Raw genomic sequence first — 15,739 nt, 5'->3', positions numbered from 1 at the left:
GTAGTCAGGATCACCCAACGACAGTGGTTAGCAGCTTTGATCTTGAAAGGAACAGTTTTACCGTGACCGTGGAAAGCGGTCAAGGTGCAGAGGGAATGGAAGAAGATACCCTATTCCTATCCATGACCCCGAGTCTCGGGCAGATTATGTTGATGTTGAAGATGATGTATGCATATCTAGACAATAACAACAATGGGGACTTGCACCGAGAACTGCTGTTAGCATGTCTTTTGTGCATGAGAAAGATGAATAGCTTGAAACTACATGTGCTGAATGAAGACTATGAGGAGAACATGAAAGAAATACAGAGGATGCACCCTGGGACCGTATGACCACCGCTAATAGCGTGCGACTATCGTACTTGGGTGGGACAACGAAAGAGGGAAACAAGAGACTGAATGAAGATATCTTTTCCATCTGAAAAACAAACGATTAAGACTTTTGTTGCCAATCTCCGTCATTGCAAGGGCTGCATTCGAAAAGGTCAGAGTCACATTTCAATGATGCCCTCTCCATAGCGTCAGCCATGGATTCCAAGGAATGTCTGCACAAAGCGAAAGCGTATCATAGACAGTGACGACAAAGGGGATGTCAACAAGTTATACAACCTCAATACATCTGCCTTCAATTGCTTCAAATTAAAGAATTCTGCAAAGATTGTGCAAACCATTTTCGTGGTCGCTGCTTAACAGTCACTGGAGTCCAACTACTTGGGCAAGTTTGAGATATCGCCCAACAATAAAATTGCATCGTTCACGCCCACAACAAGCCATTTTAAAACAGCAGAAATACACCCACCGCAACTATTACAGTCTTCACCTGTTCTTGGAGCTCCATTCAGAAAAACGGTCAGAGAGGATGGACATTTGGTGTCTGGGTGAAAATCATTGCAGAAAAGAGCCAACCATTTGTAGAAACCATCGTATGACAGTTTGGCCCATCAACAAGAGACAATGGAAACGCGATAGACTTTGATTATTTTGGTTTGCATTTTAACAAACTCGCAAATGCTTTGCTGTGGATTAATCAGTATGGAATTTGATATTTGAACCTTGTTTTTTATTCAACCCAAAGCTGTATTAAGCCTTTATCAAACAAGTCAGATGGACTGCACTCGGCCTTGATAAAAATAACTTTTTTTAGAGATTTTATTTTAAACATGTTTCAATGTACTATGAATGTCTTTGCTAAGGTAGTAATTGTGGTTACAGTTTATTGATTTAACTAATACGAACAAAAAATAAAATAACTACTCTATTAAATATGAGAGAGTTTTAAAACTTAGAGCAAAATGAAAGAGAAAGGACCTTGCCACTGCACTTGCCCAGAATTTGATTCTCTACGCTCTTGTACTTCTATGACAATTTCATTGTCTCATTTTAACACATGCTCCCGCAAGGGCAAGTTCATTCTCTTCACACAACATTTTCGGCTTTGCAGGTTTCATTCATAAATGGTCTATAATCATATACTTCAGAGAATAGAGCAAACATTACCCTTCCTAGGTGAGGGAATCAGGGAAACACGTACAGTTCATTTGCTGCATAGGGCATTCTTTCAATTGGTACATTCATATTAAATACTTACACGGTTATGAAAAGCCTTGTGGATAAAAGATAAATAGACAAATAGATTGATAGATAGATAGATAAAGATGAAAAGGATAGATAAAGAGATAGACAGGTTCATACATCTCGGTTCAAACATCTTACCTTAGGCAATATATGGCAACACTGCTATGTTCTCTATACAAAACTATTCTGACGAGATAGCGGCCAGGCTGGACAATGAAAATTGTTTCCTTTGTTAAAACGCCAACCTGCAAATGAAGTATTCCATCACCATTGACCTGGAACCTCTCGATGGTAGTCATGATCACCCAACGACAGTGGTTAGCAGCTTTGATCTTGAAAGGAACAGTTTTCCCGTGACGGTGGAAACTGGTCAGATGCGTAGCACAATCACCCCTCCATTTAGCCAGATATCATACCCAGAGGACTTTAAGTCCAACTAACTCGAGAAGTATTCAACGCATTTTTCTGAAATTTTCTAGTTAAAGAAAGAAAACACCACCAATTCTAACTGATATAAAATACCAACATTCACAAGCAAGACTAAAACGGGAAAAAATAATAAATTTAATGAATACCCCAAAATGTGGTTGTAACGCGTTACAGAAATAGCGCTGCAAATACCGGCAAAAGTTTAGAAAATGTGTTTTTTCTCGCAACGTACAGTAGCTACGGTTAAATAATTTTGTCTCACAATACACCCAACTAAAACAAATTGACAACTCAAGTTTCAAAGAATAATTTTTATTTCACACAGTAAAAATGAAACCAAAAGTGATTGAAGAACTAGCTGTTGCTGTGTGCAACGCTTACAAATTTGTCCGCGGCACCAAAAAATAAAGTTCACATTCAAGGTTGACAATGAAATAAACACTACAAACCGACAACAGCACTGTGTTGGGCAATGTTGAAAGGAGCTAGACACAAAAGTTCAGCGTAATAATTAGAATAGAATTCGCTCGGGAGTAGAAAGTACAATTCGGAAACACTTTTTGTAATGAACAAAATAACTTCAAACTGCCTCTGGGTAGCACAGATAAACAGGACAAATTTCTTGAACCAGTACAATGAACGGTACTCACTCGTTACTCCCGGTTTGGGCTTAGAATCATCCAAATTTCCCCAGATTTCTAGCCATTTCTAGCTGATATGAAGCGAGATATTCGCTAATGAGCAATTCGGAAACACTTTTCGCAATGATGACCGTGTTCACAAAGCGTAACTCAGGAAGGAATCTACAAAACCGTGAGGAAATTCAGCGCAACTCGCAACCTTCTCCGTTCGCCTGTTTCTCGCATATCAGTCACATGCTTATAGAATTAGCTTGGGGGTGTCCCGGTTTGTTTCTCAGGGTTTCTGTCGTCATTGGTTTAAAAATAGCAAGAAAGAAAACCTTCAGACACATGCGATTAGTCACTCGTAAAGGCAAAAGGTCGAGAGTGCGAATGGAAGAAACAATATCAAAGGACAATATTCTAATTTCACGCAAGAAAGCAGCTCAAGAGAGAAAGCTGCAAAAGAAAAGAGAGCTAGATAGAGCATATTATCTTCAGAATCGCGAGAAAAAGATCGCTCAAGTCAAACAAAGAAGGCAAGAGAAATGAGAGCTTCCCACGCGACCTTCCAGGACTAGACGCGAACTCAAGCGCGACCAGGAGAAAGACCAGATCAAGGAAAAAAGGCGGTCTATCCGAGATTCTGTTCAAGCCAAGAGAGCTTTAATCAGAGAACAGACAAGAGAGAGAGTCCGAAAATATCGTGAAAGACGGAGACAGGAGAGCAATGTGGAAGAAATTCTGGGTGGGGGCGCCGCATTTCCGAACAGGACGTCGAGAAAACGCGCGACTGATAAGGTGAAAACTACCCTCCCAGCTTCACCAGCCAAAAAGGTAGCTGTTCTAGAAAGCTTAGTAAGTAGCCCGAGAACAAGAAAACAGCTGGAAAAGAGGGGAGTGGTTACTACACCAGAGGAACAAAGAGAGGTAGCTACGCTCAAAGCATTAGCTTCTGACATTTCCAGCGGACTTGACAAAGTCAAGGCTTCAGGGTCAAACGAAAAGAGAGCAGCATTTACCGCATTTAAATCTTTGGCTTTTGGAGAAAATATTAAGAAGTCAAAAGCGAAAAGATCCTTAGGGAAACTAGTTAACCTCAATGAAAAAAGCATTAGTAAAGCCATCAAACGTCGAGAAAGCATTCTCAAAGGTGACACGCCCAGCTGGCTTTATACTAACAGAAAGGTTCGGCAAGACGCTATATCGGAGGAAGATGCCAAAAAAGTCTTCAACTACTGGGCTCATACGGCAAGTCGTCCTACAGGAGACAAGAAGGATGTTTTAAAACAACGCATTGGGAAAGAAGAGTATGTGAAACACGCAAAGCATGTGTTGGAAAAAACGCAAACTGATGCTTTTAGAGAATTTCTTGAGCTACACCCAGAAGTGAAGATTCGCCAAAGGAAGTTTGAAAGCTTGAAGCCTTTCTTTGTGAAGCAGGCAAAGGAACGTGATAGAAGGTCTTGCTTATGCAGGAAACACGTGGAAATGCAAATAGTGTTTAAAAGCTGCATGAAATACCGTAAGGAGCTCGTAAGAAAGTCTGCCAATATAGATGAATCATTTGTCATCAAAAGCGTAACAGAGGCTGCAGAAAAAACCCTTTGTCCGAAGCCAGAAGGCATCAACTATCACAACATCAAATGCTTAGAGCGTGAATGCACAGAATGTGGTGTAGACAATATTGAGTTCCTGCCAGAGGAGACTTCAGGAGAGGGAACTGTCAGCTGGTCACGTCATGAGTATGTTTCAACAGGGAAGTTCGTTACTAATGGCCAAGAGAAGAAGAAGATCGCCCTAGTGTAGAAGGAGACACCACCATCGGAGCTCTTTGGTTATTTCAAGGAGCTCCTTGTTGAATACCCCAGGCACTCCTTCATGGCAAGATGGCAGCGTCAGCAGCTCAACAGTTTGCTGGACAACCTCCCCCTGAAACATGTTGTCTGTGTGCACGACTACTCAGAGGGTTATGCATGCAGATCGCAAGACGAAATTCAGTCTGAGTACTTTGACGTTGCCAAGGTATCTCTACACGTCACCATACTGCACCGCCACGCTGTGGAAGCAATTGATGGTGTGAAGAGCACTGAAGAGAATCCCCACCTTGTTAAAGAGCACATTTTTGTTATCTCAGAGGATCCTGTGCAAGATCACGACAGTGTGCATACATGCCAGGCTCTAATAGCAAAGTATTTGCTTGACATTAGCTGCAAGGTTGAACGGATGCATGAATTTACAGATGGCTGCGCCGCCCAATACAAGTCCAGGCATTGTGTTGGTGACCTATCCTGCTCTCTTGCTGACTTTGGCTTTATCATTCAAAGAAATTATTTTGAGACATCGCACGCTAAAGGAGAGCAAGATGCAGCTGGATCGCATGTGAAACAAAAAGTCAGCCAAGCAGTCCTTACCAGATCAGCCACCATCAATAGCGCAAAAGCTATGCACAAGTTTTTAACAGAGAAGTTTACCCAGCCTGCAGCATCAAGCTTCACTGCAAGAACAAACTCTGTTCAACTGAAGCGTCGTGTGTTCTTTTATGTTCCTGGTAAGGGTGAAGGGGCAGTCATCAGAAATAGACCAGGGAGGAAGTTCAAGGAGGTGAAGGGCATCAGGTAGTTGCACTGCATAAAATCTGGCTCAGAGCAAGAGAAAGTGCTTCCAAGACAACGTTCCTGCTACTGCATTAGCTGCATTCTTGACGATGAGGAGAACTGCTCCAACAATGCATGGCTGGATGATTGGAAGGAGGTCCTTCTCAGCAGAGATGGCTCAGTAGCTACCACTAGGCAGACTACACAAGAATTTGGCCTAGACCAAGGCACAGCCTCTCACATAGCTGATTTAGCAGTCAAGGGGAGCACTGTAGCCATAGCTGCCGAAGATGACCCGATGTATGACTTCTAGCTCCTTAAACTCACATCGGATGGGGTGGAGGAGTTAGATGAGAACTACACAGATGATTATGAATTCACTGCACTCAGAGGGACACAAGTGTTAAAAGGACACTTCTATTTGCGAGACAACATCCATGATATGACATTCACTCTAGATGAGAACCGAACTGCAGTTGTCTATGCTTCCACTGTAAGGCAGATATGCGGTGATATCCCATGCAAAAAAAGGGGGCGAAAATATATCTACAAGTTGCCTTTGAAGGAAAATGAGGAGATAATTGCTTCTTTATGAATAACAAAACAATATTTGCAGCTTCTGCGTGATTCCTGTAACTTTTGTTTAGCTTTTGTGACTATATTTTCTAAAAACTGGAATCTTGCCACACCCGCATTGCACCATGGGAAAAACTGAAATGACTCTAATTAGCATAGAACCAATGTTGAGCAGAAATTTTTAACTAATTAGTTGTATCCATGTAAAACAGAAGCCTTATAGCCAGTTAATTTGTAAAAATGAAATAAAATGGTTTTTGACCCCTTGTAACAGTAAATGGAGGGGTGATTGTGCTACGCATCTCCAGGTGCAGAGGGAATGGAAGAAGATACCCTATTCCTATCCATGACCCTGAATCTCGGGCAGATTATGTTGATGTTGAAGATGATGTATGCATATCTAGACAATAACAATAATGTTGACTTGCACCGAGAACTACTGTTAGCATGTCTTTTGTGCGTGATGAAGAATTGCATGAGAAAGATGAATAGCTTGAAACTAGATCTGCTGAATGAAGACTATGAGGAGAACATGAAAGAAATACAGAGGATGCACCCTGGGACCGTACGACCACCGCTAATAGCGTGCGACTATCGTACTTCGACGGGACAGCAAAAGAGGGAAACAGGAGACCGAATGAAGATATCTTTTCCATCTGAAAAACAAACGATTAAGACTTTTGTTGCCAATCTCCGTCATTGCAAGGGCTGCATTTGAAAAGGTCAGAGTCACATTTCAAAGATGCCCTGTCCATAGCGTCAGCCATGGATTCCAAGGAATGTCCGCACAAAGCGGAACAAATTATACTACCTCAATACATATGCCTTCAATTGCTTCAAATTGAAGAATTCTGCAAAGATTGTGCAAACCATTTTCGTGGTTGCTGCTTTACAGTCACTGGAGTCCAACTAGTTGGGCAAGTTTGAGATATCGGCCAACAATAAAATTGCATCGTTCTGGCCCACAACAAGCCATTTTAAAACAGCAGAAATACACCCACCGCAACTGTTACAGTCTTCACCTGTTCTTGGAGCTCCATTCAGAGTCACATTTCAAAGATGCCCTCTCCATAGCGTCAGCCATGGATTCCAAGGAATGTTCGCACAAAGCGGAAGCGTATCATAGACAGTGACGACAAAGGGGATGTCAACAAGTTATACAACCTCAATACATCTGCCTTCAATTGCTTCAAATTAAAGAATTCTGCAAAGATTGTGCAAACCATTTTCGTGGTTGCTGCTTTACAGTCACTGGAGTGCAACTAGTCGGGCAAGTTTGAGATATCGCCCAACAATAAAATTGCATCGTTCTCGCCCACAACAAGCCATTTTAAAACAGCAGAAATACACCCACCACAACTGTTACAGTCTTCACCTGTTCTTGGAGCTCCATTCAGAAAAACAATCAGAGAGGATGGACATTTGGTGTCTGGGTGAAAATCATTGCAGAAAAGAGCCAACCATTTGTAGAAACCATCGTATGACAGTTTGGCCCATCAACAAGAGACAATGGAAACGCGATAGACTTTGATTATTTTGGTTTGCATTTTAACAAACTCGCAAATGCTTTGCTGTGGATTAATCAGTATGGAATTTGATATTTGAACCTTGTTATTTATTCAACCCAAAGCTGTATTAAGCCTTTATCAAACAAGTCAGATGGACTGCACTCGGCCTTGATAAAAATAACTTTTTTTAGAGATTTTATTTTAAACATGTTTCAATGTACTATGAATGTCTTTGCTAAGGTAGTAATTGTGGTTACAGTTTATTGATTTAACTAATACGAACAAAAAATAAAATAACTACTCTCTTAAATATCAGAGAGTTTTAAAACTTAGCGCAAAATCAAAGAGAAAGGACCTTGCCACTGCACTTGCCTAGAATTTGATTCTCTACACTCTTGTACTTCTATGACAACTTTATTGTCTCATTTTAACATATGCTCCCGCAAGGGCAAGTTCATTCTCTTCACACAACATTTTCGGCTTTGCAGGTTTCATTCATAAATGGTCTATAATCATATACTTCAGACAATACAGCAAACATTACCCTTCCTAGGTGAGGGAGTAAGGAAAACACGTACGGTTCATTTGCTCCATAGGGCATTCTTTCAATTGGTACATTCATATTAAATACTTACACGGTTATGACAAGCCTTGTGGATAAAAGATAAATAGACAAATAGATAGATAGCTGGATAGATAGATAGATAGATAGATAAAGATGAAAAGGATAGATAAAGAGATAGACAGGTTCATACATCTCGGTTCAAACATCTTGCCTTAGGCAATATATGGCAACACTGATATGTTCTCTACACAAAACTATTCTGACGAGATAGTGGCCAGGCTGGACAATGAAAATTGTTTCCTTTGTTAAAACGCCAACCTGCAAATGAAGTATTTCATCACCATTGACCTGGAACCTCTCGATGGTAGTCATGATCACCCAACGACAGTGGTTAGCAGCTTTGATCTTGAAAGGAACAGTTTTCCCATGATGGTGGAAAGTGGTCAAGGTGCAGAGGGAATGGAAGAAGATACCCTATTCCTATCCATGACCCTGAATCTCAGGCAGATTATGTTGATGTTGAAGATGATGTATGCATATCTAGACAATAACAATAATGTTGACTTGCACCGAGAACTACTGTTAGCATGTCTTTTGTGCGTGATGAAGAATTGCATGAGAAAGATGAATAGCTTGAAACTAGATCTGCTGAATGAAGACTATGAGGAGAACATGAAAGAAATACAGAGGATGCACCCTGGGACCGTACGACCACCGCTAATAGCGTGCGACTATCGTACTTCGACGGGACAGCAAAAGAGGGAAACAGGAGACCGAATGAAGATATCTTTTCCATCTGAAAAACAAACGATTAAGACTTTTGTTGCCAATCTCCGTCATTGCAAGGGCTGCATTTGAAAAGGTCAGAGTCACATTTCAAAGATGCCCTGTCCATAGCGTCAGCCATGGATTCCAAGGAATGTCCGCACAAAGCGGAACAAATTATACTACCTCAATACATATGCCTTCAATTGCTTCAAATTGAAGAATTCTGCAAAGATTGTGCAAACCATTTTCGTGGTTGCTGCTTTACAGTCACTGGAGTCCAACTAGTTGGGCAAGTTTGAGATATCGGCCAACAATAAAATTGCATCGTTCTGGCCCACAACAAGCCATTTTAAAACAGCAGAAATACACCCACCGCAACTGTTACAGTCTTCACCTGTTCTTGGAGCTCCATTCAGAGTCACATTTCAAAGATGCCCTCTCCATAGCGTCAGCCATGGATTCCAAGGAATGTTCGCACAAAGCGGAAGCGTATCATAGACAGTGACGACAAAGGGGATGTCAACAAGTTATACAACCTCAATACATCTGCCTTCAATTGCTTCAAATTAAAGAATTCTGCAAAGATTGTGCAAACCATTTTCGTGGTTGCTGCTTTACAGTCACTGGAGTGCAACTAGTCGGGCAAGTTTGAGATATCGCCCAACAATAAAATTGCATCGTTCTCGCCCACAACAAGCCATTTTAAAACAGCAGAAATACACCCACCACAACTGTTACAGTCTTCACCTGTTCTTGGAGCTCCATTCAGAAAAACAATCAGAGAGGATGGACATTTGGTGTCTGGGTGAAAATCATTGCAGAAAAGAGCCAACCATTTGTAGAAACCATCGTATGACAGTTTGGCCCATCAACAAGAGACAATGGAAACGCGATAGACTTTGATTATTTTGGTTTGCATTTTAACAAACTCGCAAATGCTTTGCTGTGGATTAATCAGTATGGAATTTGATATTTGAACCTTGTTATTTATTCAACCCAAAGCTGTATTAAGCCTTTATCAAACAAGTCAGATGGACTGCACTCGGCCTTGATAAAAATAACTTTTTTTAGAGATTTTATTTTAAACATGTTTCAATGTACTATGAATGTCTTTGCTAAGGTAGTAATTGTGGTTACAGTTTATTGATTTAACTAATACGAACAAAAAATAAAATAACTACTCTCTTAAATATCAGAGAGTTTTAAAACTTAGCGCAAAATCAAAGAGAAAGGACCTTGCCACTGCACTTGCCTAGAATTTGATTCTCTACACTCTTGTACTTCTATGACAACTTTATTGTCTCATTTTAACATATGCTCCCGCAAGGGCAAGTTCATTCTCTTCACACAACATTTTCGGCTTTGCAGGTTTCATTCATAAATGGTCTATAATCATATACTTCAGACAATACAGCAAACATTACCCTTCCTAGGTGAGGGAGTAAGGAAAACACGTACGGTTCATTTGCTCCATAGGGCATTCTTTCAATTGGTACATTCATATTAAATACTTACACGGTTATGACAAGCCTTGTGGATAAAAGATAAATAGACAAATAGATAGATAGCTGGATAGATAGATAGATAAAGATGAAAAGGATAGATAAAGAGATAGACAGGTTCATACATCTCGGTTCAAACATCTTGCCTTAGGCAATATATAGCAACACTGATATGTTCTCTACACAAAACTATTCTGACGAGATAGTGGCCAGGCTGGACAATGAAAATTGTTTCCTTTGTTAAAACGCCAACCTGCAAATGAAGTATTTCATCACCATTGACCTGGAACCTCTCGATGGTAGTCATGATCACCCAACGACAGTGGTTAGCAGCTTTGATCTTGAAAGGAACAGTTTTCCCATGATGGTGGAAAGTGGTCAAGGTGCAGAGGGAATGGAAGAAGATACCCTATTCCTATCCATGACCCTGAATCTCAGGCAGATTATGTTGATGTTGAAGATGATGTATGCATATCTAGACAATAACAATAATGTTGACTTGCACCGAGAACTACTGTTAGCATGTCTTTTGTGCGTGATGAAGAATTGCATGAGAAAGATGAATAGCTTGAAACTAGATCTGCTGAATGAAGACTATGAGGAGAACATGAAAGAAATACAGAGGATGCACCCTGGGACCGTACGACCACCGCTAATAGCGTGCGACTATCGTACTTCGACGGGACAGCAAAAGAGGGAAACAGGAGACCGAATGAAGATATCTTTTCCATCTGAAAAACAAACGATTAAGACTTTTGTTGCCAATCTCCGTCATTGCAAGGGCTGCATTTGAAAAGGTCAGAGTCACATTTCAAAGATGCCCTGTCCATAGCGTCAGCCATGGATTCCAAGGAATGTCCGCACAAAGCGGAACAAATTATACTACCTCAATACATATGCCTTCAATTGCTTCAAATTGAAGAATTCTGCAAAGATTGTGCAAACCATTTTCGTGGTTGCTGCTTTACAGTCACTGGAGTCCAACTAGTTGGGCAAGTTTGAGATATCGGCCAACAATAAAATTGCATCGTTCTGGCCCACAACAAGCCATTTAAAACAGCAGAAATACACCCACCGCAACTGTTACAGTCTTCACCTGTTCTTGGAGCTCCATTCAGAGTCACATTTCAAAGATGCCCTCTCCATAGCGTCAGCCATGGATTCCAAGGAATGTTCGCACAAAGCGGAAGCGTATCATAGACAGTGACGACAAAGGGGATGTCAACAAGTTATACAACCTCAATACATCTGCCTTCAATTGCTTCAAATTAAAGAATTCTGCAAAGATTGTGCAAACCATTTTCGTGGTTGCTGCTTTACAGTCACTGGAGTGCAACTAGTCGGGCAAGTTTGAGATATCGCCCAACAATAAAATTGCATCATTCTCGCCCACAACAAGCCATTTTAAAACAGCAGAAATACACCCACCACAACTGTTACAGTCTTCACCTGTTCTTGGAGCTCCATTCAGAAAAACAATCAGAGAGGATGGACATTTGGTGTCTGGGTGAAAATCATTGCAGAAAAGAGCCAACCATTTGTAGAAACCATCGTATGACAGTTTGGCCCATCAACAAGAGACAATGGAAACGCGATAGACTTTGATTATTTTGGTTTGCATTTTAACAAACTCGCAAATGCTTTGCTGTGGATTAATCAGTATGGAATTTGATATTTGAACCTTGTTATTTATTCAACCCAAAGCTGTATTAAGCCTTTATCAAACAAGTCAGATGGACTGCACTCGGCCTTGATAAAAATAACTTTTTTTAGAGATTTTATTTTAAACATGTTTCAATGTACTATGAATGTCTTTGCTAAGGTAGTAATTGTGGTTACAGTTTATTGATTTAACTAATACGAACAAAAAATAAAATAACTACTCTCTTAAATATCAGAGAGTTTTAAAACTTAGCGCAAAATCAAAGAGAAAGGACCTTGCCACTGCACTTGCCTAGAATTTGATTCTCTACACTCTTGTACTTCTATGACAACTTTATTGTCTCATTTTAACATATGCTCCCGCAAGGGCAAGTTCATTCTCTTCACACAACATTTTCGGCTTTGCAGGTTTCATTCATAAATGGTCTATAATCATATACTTCAGACAATACAGCAAACATTACCCTTCCTAGGTGAGGGAGTAAGGAAAACACGTACGGTTCATTTGCTCCATAGGGCATTCTTTCAATTGGTACATTCATATTAAATACTTACACGGTTATGACAAGCCTTGTGGATAAAAGATAAATAGACAAATAGATAGATAGCTGGATAGATAGATAGATAAAGATGAAAAGGATATATAAAGAGATAGACAGGTTCATACATCTCGGTTCAAACATCTTGCCTTAGGCAATATATGGCAACACTGATATGTTCTCTACACAAAACTATTCTGACGAGATAGTGGCCAGGCTGGACAATGAAAATTGTTTCCTTTGTTAAAACGCCAACCTGCAAATGAAGTATTTCATCACCATTGACCTGGAACCTCTCGATGGTAGTCATGATCACCCAACGACAGTGGTTAGCAGCTTTGATCTTGAAAGGAACAGTTTTCCCATGATGGTGGAAAGTGGTCAAGGTGCAGAGGGAATGGAAGAAGATACCCTATTCCTATCCATGACCCTGAATCTCAGGCAGATTATGTTGATGTTGAAGATGATGTATGCATATCTAGACAATAACAATAATGTTGACTTGCACCGAGAACTACTGTTAGCATGTCTTTTGTGCGTGATGAAGAATTGCATGAGAAAGATGAATAGCTTGAAACTAGATCTGCTGAATGAAGACTATGAGGAGAACATGAAAGAAATACAGAGGATGCACCCTGGGACCGTACGACCACCGCTAATAGCGTGCGACTATCGTACTTCGACGGGACAGCAAAAGAGGGAAACAGGAGACCGAATGAAGATATCTTTTCCATCTGAAAAACAAACGATTAAGACTTTTGTTGCCAATCTCCGTCATTGCAAGGGCTGCATTTGAAAAGGTCAGAGTCACATTTCAAAGATGCCCTGTCCATAGCGTCAGCCATGGATTCCAAGGAATGTCCGCACAAAGCGGAACAAATTATACTACCTCAATACATATGCCTTCAATTGCTTCAAATTGAAGAATTCTGCAAAGATTGTGCAAACCATTTTCGTGGTTGCTGCTTTACAGTCACTGGAGTCCAACTAGTTGGGCAAGTTTGAGATATCGGCCAACAATAAAATTGCATCGTTCTGGCCCACAACAAGCCATTTAAAACAGCAGAAATACACCCACCGCAACTGTTACAGTCTTCACCTGTTCTTGGAGCTCCATTCAGAGTCACATTTCAAAGATGCCCTCTCCATAGCGTCAGCCATGGATTCCAAGGAATGTTCGCACAAAGCGGAAGCGTATCATAGACAGTGACGACAAAGGGGATGTCAACAAGTTATACAACCTCAATACATCTGCCTTCAATTGCTTCAAATTAAAGAATTCTGCAAAGATTGTGCAAACCATTTTCGTGGTTGCTGCTTTACAGTCACTGGAGTGCAACTAGTCGGGCAAGTTTGAGATATCGCCCAACAATAAAATTGCATCGTTCTCGCCCACAACAAGCCATTTTAAAACAGCAGAAATACACCCACCACAACTGTTACAGTCTTCACCTGTTCTTGGAGCTCCATTCAGAAAAACAATCAGAGAGGATGGACATTTGGTGTCTGGGTGAAAATCATTGCAGAAAAGAGCCAACCATTTGTAGAAACCATCGTATGACAGTTTGGCCCATCAACAAGAGACAATGGAAACGCGATAGACTTTGATTATTTTGGTTTGCATTTTAACAAACTCGCAAATGCTTTGCTGTGGATTAATCAGTATGGAATTTGATATTTGAACCTTGTTATTTATTCAACCCAAAGCTGTATTAAGCCTTTATCAAACAAGTCAGATGGACTGCACTCGGCCTTGATAAAAATAACTTTTTTTCGAGATTTTATTTTAAACATGTTTCAATGTACTATGAATGTCTTTGCTAAGGTAGTAATTGTGGTTACAGTTTATTGATTTAACTAATACGAACAAAAAATAAAATAACTACTCTCTTAAATATCAGAGAGTTTTAAAACTTAGCGCAAAATCAAAGAGAAAGGACCTTGCCACTGCACTTGCCTAGAATTTGATTCTCTACACTCTTGTACTTCTATGACAACTTTATTGTCTCATTTTAACATATGCTCCCGCAAGGGCAAGTTCATTCTCTTCACACAACATTTTCGGCTTTGCAGGTTTCATTCATAAATGGTCTATAATCATATACTTCAGACAATACAGCAAACATTACCCTTCCTAGGTGAGGGAGTAAGGAAAACACGTACGGTTCATTTGCTCCATAGGGCATTCTTTCAATTGGTACATTCATATTAAATACTTACACGGTTATGACAAGCCTTGTGGATAAAAGATAAATAGACAAATAGATAGATAGCTGGATAGATAGATAGATAAAGATGAAAAGGATAGATAAAGAGATAGACAGGTTCATACATCTCGGTTCAAACATCTTGCCTTAGGCAATATATGGCAACACTGATATGTTCTCTACACAAAACTATTCTGACGAGATAGTGGCCAGGCTGGACAATGAAAATTGTTTCCTTTGTTAAAACGCCAACCTGCAAATGAAGTATTTCATCACCATTGACCTGGAACCTCTCGATGGTAGTCATGATCACCCAACGACAGTGGTTAGCAGCTTTGATCTTGAAAGGAACAGTTTTCCCATGATGGTGGAAAGTGGTCAAGGTGCAGAGGGAATGGAAGAAGATACCCTATTCCTATCCATGACCCTGAATCTCAGGCAGATTATGTTGATGTTGAAGATGATGTATGCATATCTAGACAATAACAATAATGTTGACTTGCACCGAGAACTACTGTTAGCATGTCTTTTGTGCGTGATGAAGAATTGCATGAGAAAGATGAATAGCTTGAAACTAGATCTGCTGAATGAAGACTATGAGGAGAACATGAAAGAAATACAGAGGATGCACCCTGGGACCGTACGACCACCGCTAATAGCGTGCGACTATCGTACTTCGACGGGACAGCAAAAGAGGGAAACAGGAGACCGAATGAAGATATCTTTTCCATCTGAAAAACAAACGATTAAGACTTTTGTTGCCAATCTCCGTCATTGCAAGGGCTGCATTTGAAAAGGTCAGAGTCACATTTCAAAGATGCCCTGTCCATAGCGTCAGCCATGGATTCCAAGGAATGTCCGCACAAAGCGGAACAAATTATACTACCCCAATACATATGCCTTCAATTGCTTCAAATTGAAGAATTCTGCAAAGATTGTGCAAACCATTTTCGTGGTTGCTGCTTTACAGTCACTGGAGTCCAACTAGTTGGGCAAGTTTGAGATATCGGCCAACAATAAAATTGCATCGTTCTGGCCCACAACAAGCCATTTAAAACAGCAGAAATACACCCACCGCAACTGTTACAGTCTTCACCTGTTCTTGGAGCTCCATTAAGAGTCACATTTCAAAGATGCCCTCTCCATAGCGTCAGCCATGGATTCCAAGGAATGTTCGCACAAAGCGGAAGCG

General features: G+C 40.5%; 1 pseudogene; it reads left to right on the top strand.

The window, feature by feature from the left end:
• The first annotated feature begins 2,770 nt into the window (after window positions 1-2,770).
• Window positions 2,771-5,815, top strand: LOC140931935 (uncharacterized; annotated as a pseudogene).
• Window positions 5,816-15,739: the final 9,924 nt, after the last annotated feature.

This window comes from Porites lutea, chromosome 3 (genome assembly GCF_958299795.1).
Source record: "Porites lutea chromosome 3, jaPorLute2.1, whole genome shotgun sequence".
NCBI classification, from domain to species: domain Eukaryota; kingdom Metazoa; phylum Cnidaria; class Anthozoa; order Scleractinia; family Poritidae; genus Porites; species Porites lutea.
The sequence above is the reverse complement of the archived record's forward strand: the minus strand, read 5'-3'. Positions and strand labels throughout refer to the sequence as shown.